We start from the raw sequence: 8,779 nt of genomic DNA, 5'->3' as shown, positions 1-8,779 counted from the left end.
TCTGGAAAAAGTGGAAACAGGACATACACAACACCTCACATACCATCTCAGCAACATAGACACCACTGGCAGCATAAAATTCACTCACGAAGAGGAAACGTATCAATCCATAGCCTTTCCGGACATAAACATACACCACACAGACAACAGAGATATAGAAATAAAAGTACACAGAAAACCCACACACACCGACCAATACCTGGCCTGGACATCTTACCCCACTATCCACAAACTGTTAGTATTCAGAGCATTACACGAAAGTACAACAATAATCACGGACCAGGGTGACAGAACACAGGAAGAAAAACACATACAACACGCACTTAAAAGGTGTCAGTATCCACAGTGGCAATAACTAAAAGTGAAGGACAGGTCAAAAACAACACAACACAGGGAGAAAGAAAAAACAAACAAGTACCATAGAACACAGAGGAATGGTGACGTTTCCGTACGTGAGGGGTTACGGAACTATGGATATAGAGCCTTGATAAAACACAACATAAACACCCCGGTCAAACCACACACAACACTCCGTCAGATACTGGTTCATCCAAAGGACAAAATACACACGCAAAATAAATGCAACTCCATATACAAGATCCCATGCAAATTATGCAATAAATCGTACATCGGGGAGACCGGGAGGAACTTTACCACGAGAAAAAACAAACACAAGGAGTGTAAGAAGGAGACAGCAACAAGACAAGTGAGGGAAAAAAAAGAACAAGCATAACAGGAACACTACAAGTCAGCCATCACCGACCATTGCAAAAAAGAAAATCACATAATGGCCTGGGAGAAGGCCAGACTCATCCGTACCGAAAAAAAACAAACATCAGAGTTGGATCAGGGAGGCCATTGAGATCCGCAAGCGGGGCCTGAGGACCATCAACACGGACGAGGCAGTTTTCATGCTCTCTACCACCTGGAGCAGCATTCTGGAGGGGTGAACGGACAGGAGAGGGCGTGACTCACCTGTCAAATCTGACAGGTGAGCCACACCTTCATTCATCAGCTGATAAAAACACCTACACCAGTGACACTCTGATGAAGGCGAAAATACACGCCGAAACATGTAAGGCAGGGGTGGGCAATTAATTTTTACAAGGGGCCACATGAAAAACCTGAGTTGTGTCAGAGGGCCACACCTACGATAACTTAAACCTTAAACCTTAAATCTTCTTCCATTGTAAAATGCACTAAATTATTTATTTTAAATAGTTGGTACTGGTAATTAGAAGAATACAATTATTCTGTTTATATTTATATTAAGCTATGTAAAATTGTGGTGTAAAGGTGAATTAAAAAAAATATATTAATCAGTCCAATTTATTCTTAACTTCTTTAACTTTTCCTCAGATGACAAAGCCGCTCCATCTCTGGGTGTGAAGTTTGATAAAAAGTCCTTGTTGGGCTTGCAGTTTTTGCTAGCAATGCATCAGTCTCTGATGCGCCCTGTTTATCAGACAGATGTATATTTTCTCATGCTTGGTCGTGTAATGGCGACTCAAATTATATGCTTTAAACACAGCGACCAGTGTGCCACAAATCAGGCACATGGCTTTACCTTTCATTTCTGTAAAGAAATACTTGGCAGTCCATGTCTTGTTGAAAACACGGCACTCCTTGTCAACTTTTCTTTTCTTCGCGTTAGCACACATTTTGAGGGCAGCATTACTTCGCGCTGTTCACCTACACGCACAGCTCACATGCACGCACGCTACACGGAAGCGCGATGCCTTTCAAAATAAAAGCGAAACAGTTGTATTGTACGCACGACACAATTTTTAATTTTTTTTTTAAATTACGATTGGCCTCATGCGGACCGGACAGGGACGCACAAAGGGCCGGATGTGGCCCGCGGGTCGTAATTTGCCCAGGTTTGATTTAAGGTAAGTAAAACTACCTAAACGATTTTTCTGTGATAAAAGAACCAGTCAACTAATTTATAAGTGAAGACAAAATGAATTTAGTACAACTGTGGTAAGGTACTTCGGTCTTTATATTTTGTCATATGTTTTGATTTATATGCTAATTATAACTTTATAATTTGTCTTTCACAATTCATTTCCAAAAGGTAGGTAATATGAGTGTTCTTTGATAACAAGATATGTGTTTGTATATATGTTGCAAAATATTAAGTTTCCATCCATCCATCCATCCATCCATCCATCCATCCATCCATCCATCCATCCATCCATCCATCCATCCATCCTCTTCCGTTTATCTGGGGTCGGGTCACGGGGGCAGCAGCTTTAGGAGGGACTCCCAGACTTCCCTCTCCCCAGCCACTTCGTCCAGCTCATCCCTGGGGATCCCAAGGCGTTCCCAGGCCAGCTGAGACATAGTTTCTCCAGCGCGTCCTGGGGAGTCCACGGGGAGTCCACGGGGTCCCCTGCCGGTGGGATATGCCCGTAACATCTCCCCAACGAGGCATCCAGGAGGCATCCTGATGAGATGCCCGAGCCACCTCATCTAGCTCCTCTCAACGTAGAGGAGCAGCGGCTCTACTCAGAGTCTCTCCAGGATGACATAAGCTTTTCACCCTATCTCTAAGGGAAAGCCAGGACACCCTGCGGAGGAAACTCATCTCTGCCGCTTGCGTTTGGGATCTTATTCTTTCGGTCACGACCCATAGCTTGTGACCATAGGTGAGGGCAGGAGCACAGATTGACCGGTAAATTGAGTGCTTTGCCTTTTGGTTCGGCTCTCTTTTCACCACGACGGACCGGTACATTACAGCCGACAGCCAACTGCACTGATCCGCCTATCGATCTCACGCTCCATCCTGCCCTCGCTCGTGAACAAGACCCCAAAATACTTGATTCCTCCACTCCGGGCAAGATCTCATTCCGGATCCGGAGAGGGCATTCCACCCTTCTCCGACTGAGGACCATGGACTAAGATTTGGAGGTGCTGAACCTTGTCCCGACCGCTTCACACTCGGCTGTGAACCGCTCCACTGCGCTGCACCGCAGTGCGGCGCTGCACCGCGCTGCACCGCGCTGCCTCGCGCTGCACCGCGCTGCACCTTAAGGGCGCTGCACTGACAGGTCAAGCGCGCTGCACAGAGTGTGCGCTGCGCCCAGAGAACGTGCGCGCGCTGCGCTGGGAGGGCACGGTGTCTTTAGGGAGCCGTGCTGCATCAAGAAGGCGCCACGCTGCGACGACAGGGCGCCACGTTTCGCCGTGCCGAGAAGGCGCCGTGTTGCGTCAAGAGACAGCAGCTCTGAGTGGATGCCACGCTTAGAGGACGCCGCACCGAGAAGGTGCCGCACCGACAGTGTGCGAACTGCGCAGAGAAGACACGAGCCCTGCGAGTGTGTAACGCGCCAAGAGGGTGCCGCGCTGAGAAGGCACCGTGCCGAGAGAGTGCTGCGTCGCGCAGAGAGAAAGCTGTGTCGCGGCGAGAGAGTGACGCGAGGATGCCGAAAGGTTGTCACGCCGAGAGGGTGCCGTGCTGCGCCACACCGACAGAGAGCCGCGTCGATAGGGTGCCGCACCATGGCGAAAGGGAGCGGCACGGCGCCACGAGGACGCCGCGGATCGAGGGAGCCGCTGCGAGAAGGCGCCGCGCCGAGAGAGGTCACTGCGACAGGGTGCCGCGCCAAGAAGGCGTCGCCCTGCGTTGAGGGGGTGCGCGCGCTGCATGCGCAGCGGACTCTTGGCGCAGTGTGCGCGTGTCCTCTCGGCGCACACTCGGCGCGGCTTCTCGCAGCAGCGCTCGCAGCGCGGGATCCCTCTCGACGCAGCGCTCTCTTGACGCAGCGTCCTCTTGGCGCAACACCCTCTCGGAGCAGCGCTCCTGCCGCACAGCTCTCTCTCGCCGCAACGCACCCTCGTCCCGCCATCACAGCTTAGTGTGCTCAGCGCGCGTTTCTCGCGCAGCGCATGCAGCACGCGCGCCTCCTTGACGCAGCGCGGCAACCTCTCGGTGCGTCACCCCTATTGGCGCGGCTCTCTCTCGGCGCGGCGCAGCAGGGCGCCCTTTCGGCGCAGCAACCTTTCGGCATCCTCACGTCAATCTCTCGGCGCGACACAGCTTTCCCTCGGCGCGACGCAACGCTCTCTCTGCATGGTGCCCTCTCAGCGCAACGCCCTCTCGGCGCGTCACACCCTCGGCCCACACTGCCGGCGCAGCGCGCGGACCGCGCGCAACGCTCGTGTCTTCTCGGCACAGTTCGCACCCTGTCAGTGCGGCACCCTCTCGGTGCGGCGTCCTCTCAGCACCGTGTCCAATCAGAGCGGCGCACCCTTGACGCAACACGGCGCCTTCTTGGCGCGGCGTGACACAGTGCCCTGTCGGAGCAGTGTGGCGCCTTCCTCGTGCGGCACGGCGCCCTCTAGACACCGTGCCCTCCCGGCGCAGCGCACGCACGTTCTCTGGGTGCAGCGCACACTCTGCTCAGCACGCTTGAGCTGTCAGAACAGTGCCCTCTCGGGACAGCATGCCTGTGTGGTCGACGCAGTGCACTCCTGGTGCAGCACGCGTGCGCCATCTTGGCGCACCCTGGGCCCGCCCTCTAGGTGCAGCGCTAACAGCACGCACACCCTCTCGGTCCAGCGCCCTCTTGGTGCAGGGCCTTCTGGGTGCAGCGTCCTCTCAGCGTGGCACCCTCAAGGTTGCAGCCTCTAGGTGCGGTGTCTCTCGCCCCAAGGCCCATCGCCACTGTGCGGCTCATTCTCGGTGCGGCATGGTGACCTCTCGACGCGCACCCCCTCGACGCACCGCTCGGGCCCTCTACCTGCTGCACCCTCTCGGCACCGCGCAGTGTCGTTTCGGCGCAGCGCTTGCAGGTCAGTGCTCGCAGCGCATGCACCCTCTCGACGCAGGGCCCTCTCGGCAGTTAGTACAAAATGCTGCTGCGAGGCTGCTCTCACCGTCAAGAAAATTTTATCACATTACCCCAATATTAGCCAACTTACATTGGCTCCCGGTCCATTTAAGATGTGACTTCAAGGTTCTTCTACTAACCTTTAAATCACTGCATGGCTTACTGCCTTCATATCTCGTGGACCTAGTCGTTCCTTATGTTCCGTCTCGTAACCTTCGTTCGCAAAACGCTAGTCTTTTAGTTACACCAAGGGCCAAGAAAATGTCTGCAGGTTCTAGAGTATTCTCTATTCGGGCTCCAGAGCTTTGGAATGCCCTACCAATGGATATTAGAACTACTACCTCAGTAGAAACATTTAAGACACGTTTAAAGACACATTTCTATGAGATGGCCTTTAACTAACTTGTAGTGGCCGATTTGGCCGGAGTTTGTTTTGTTCTCTCTGCCCACCCCCTCCCCGGCTGGGAAGGGGGTTAGGTGGCGCAAAAGCTGATCGCGGGTACCACTGGTTGTCTTGGCAACCTTGCTTATAGCAGCAACCACTGCGCATGACTGCAGTCTGCCATCGGATGCAGTTGTTTCCTGTTTTGCTCGTTCTTTCACTATTAGCCCTGTATGTCTCCTCTCAACTTAATACATTCAGATATGGATGGAACACCAATGTTAAATACAGGTTGGACAAACATTGCAACATTAATAACATATATCTTGTCTAATAAAGATCAATCTCAACACATAATAGTACTTAACACAATAATGGGTTCCTCCAACTTAAACACATCTATTGATATTGCTCAAGCTGTTACATCTTAAAATTATGGCATAGCAAACTCATATTCCAAAATTGTGCGATGTGTTTGAACAGGTCGTGTCCTCCCAATTGCTAACAATTTAATTAATTAGATTTGTTAGTTTCTATCAGGTCACCCCTATGTCAAGCTTTAACACCATCTCATGGTGAAATTTCCGAACTACTCCATGTTTTGGAATAGCTAATGTGCCTGGGCCAAATTTAATACCCAATTTTACACCATCTTGTACCACCATGCCACTTAACAGCATTAAATCAGTTCTAAATAACCAGAAACACAACATTAGCAACTGACAGCACTGGAAGTATTGATTTTCCCAAAACAAAACCCGTTATTTGCATATGACGTTGTATTTTCATACGGGTAGGTAAAGGCATGATATTAGAGCAGCAGGTTTTTTTTTTTGCCTTACAACCAATTCAAAGGCATCTTTGTTGTTCATTGCCTGTCGGGTGTGCAGTGGATTGCTCACACAAATTCATTGCGTGTATTGACATGTTTGGAAATTCTCACGTTAAAAGTGAACTTATAAAAAAAGAATTTTCCTCACAAATATGACTTGAATATTCACACAAAATATTTGTGGACCAGTAATCATTCCTCTCTTGATTTTTTTTTTTTTTTTTGCTTGCTTGCTTGAAAGGATAGAGGAGGTTTGGGGCCTCAAAGGTGCAGCCGACAGCCTTGGTTGACATGCAGAAGGGAGAGCAGCCTGCAATTGGACTCATGAGTGAGTACGCAGTGTTGTCCTTTATGCCACGTTGCACCACAAGGTGGCTGCGAGTGTACCCATCCCTCCTGTCACTTCTAATGGCACACAAGTGCCACCAGGGGGAATGTCAGCACATGCAAACATCTTTCACTGGGACAAAAACTAAGTGCCAAGTATTGCACAACATCATCATCATCACACACTTCTGGATGTGTTTGTCAATGACAGTGTTCTGAGCCATGTTAGTCAAAAATATATATTTGAGGTTATTTGAGTTAGTGGTCACAAGTTACCATAACAGTGCTATGTGCATTTTGTACCTCACTTTGCATTTTGTACCTCAAAAGTAGCTCAGAACGTATGGAGAAATTGCCGTCGTGATTTTCTTGTTCTTTACCTTACTACTACTCTAGCACTCTCTTATGGAGCAAAGCGGACAATCTTTGGCAAAACAAGGACAAGTGATGCCAGAACTTTCTGATCCTGTTTGACTGTCTGATTTTGGATTTTTAGTTGACACAACCCGACATCTGAGACAAACATTCCGGGGCAAAATGCAGTGGTAATCCAACTGCATTCACACATCAGAGCCTTTCGGGCCAAGCTGCTACTTTTCCAAAGGCACCTGTCTCAAACAGAGCCCAATACCACACACTTCTCTTCGCTGCAGGAAATAATGAGCAGTTTTCCACAGAACAACATTAGTGCACAAATAGTGAGGTATGCAGCAGACATTTCCTCTCTGGCTGAGGAGTGTCAGCAGCGCTTTCAGGATTTTGCAACTATTGAAAAGAAGAGCACACTTTTTTCCACTCCTTTCTCCGTGGACCCCAATGATGCACCAGATCACATGTAGCTGGATCTCAATGAGCTGCAGTGTGACGCCACGTGTCGCAGCCGACACCAACACCTCCCTCTTACCATTTTTTTCCACCAGCTGGACAAAAACAGACTCAGAGACATCCGAACATTTGCTAAGAAAATGTTGAGCTTGTTTGGCTCCGCTTACTTATGCGAGAAGACATTTTTGGTCATGAACATTAACAAGAACTGCATGAAGACGAGACTAAGTTACTCTCATCTACGTGACCTCAAAAGCACTGCTTTAGGGCCAGATCTGGTCCATATACTGCAGTCGAGATCTCAGTATCACCCTTCACATTAGAGCAGGCAAGGTATTTGTTTTGTGGTGATCAAAACCAGTTTTTAAATATGCACTGATTCATTTCAATTAGTGTATAATTTGCGTGGACATCGGGGACAGTGCCTCTGGATTGGCAGACTGGGGTGGTGGTTCCCCTCTTTAAGAAGGGGAACCGGAGGGTGTGTTCCAATTACAGGGGAATCACACTCCTCAGCCTCCCTGGTAAGGTCTATTCAGGGGTGCTGGAGAGGAGGGTCCGTTGGGAGGTCGAACCTCGGATTCAGGAGGAGCAGTGTGGCTTTCGTCCTGGCCGTGGAACAGTGGACCAGCTCTACACCCTCGGCAGGATCCTCGAGGGTGCATGGGAGTTCGCCCAACCAGTCCACATGTGTTTTGTGGACTTGGAGAAGGCGTTTGACCGTGTCCCTCGGGAGGTTCTGTGGAGGGTGCTTCGGGAGTACGGGGTGCCGAGCCAACTGATAAGGGCGGTTCGGTCCCTGTATCACCGATGACAGAGTCTGGTCCGCATTTCCGGCTGTAAGTCGGATTCGTTCCCAGTGAGGGTTGGACTCCGCCAAGGCTGCCCTTTGTCACCGATTCTGTTCATAATTTTTATGGACAGAATTTCTAGGCGCAGCCGAGGCGTTGAGGGGGTCCGGTTTGGGGACCTCAGCATCGCGTCTCTGCTTTTTGCAGATGACGTGGTGCTGTTGGCTTCTTCAGGCCGTGATCTCCAGCTCTCGCTGGAACGGTTCGCAGCCGAGTGTGAAGCGGTCGGGATGAGGGTCAGCACCTCCAAATCCAAGTCCATGGTCCTCGATCGGAAAAAGGTGGAATGCCCTCTCCGGATCGGGGATGAGATCCTGCCCCAAGTGGAGGAGTTCAAGTATCTTGGAGTCTTGTTCACGAGTGAGGGGAGGATGGAGTGCGAGATCGACAGGCGGATCGGTGCAGCGTCGGCAGTAATGCGGACCCTGTACCGGTCCGTTGTGGTGAAGAGAGAGCTGAGCCAAAAGGCAAAGCTCTCAATTTACCGGTCGATTTACGCTCCTACCCTCACCTATGCTCACGAGCTATGGGTCATGACCGAAAGAACGAGATCCCGGATACAAGCGGCCGAAATGAGTTTTCTCCGCAGGATGTCCGGGCTCTCCCTTAGAGATAGGGTGAGAAGCTCGGTCATCCGGGAGGGACTCGGAGTAGAGTCGCTACTCCTCCACGTTGAGAGGAGCCAGATGAGGTGGCTCGGGCATCTTATCAGGATGCCTCCTGGACG

Source organism: Syngnathus floridae, chromosome 7 (assembly GCF_059516105.1).
Source record: "Syngnathus floridae isolate MCC-2025c chromosome 7, RoL_Sflo_1.0, whole genome shotgun sequence".
In the NCBI taxonomy this organism is placed as follows: Eukaryota; Metazoa; Chordata; class Actinopteri; order Syngnathiformes; family Syngnathidae; genus Syngnathus; species Syngnathus floridae.
Note: the sequence above shows the minus strand (reverse complement) of the source record.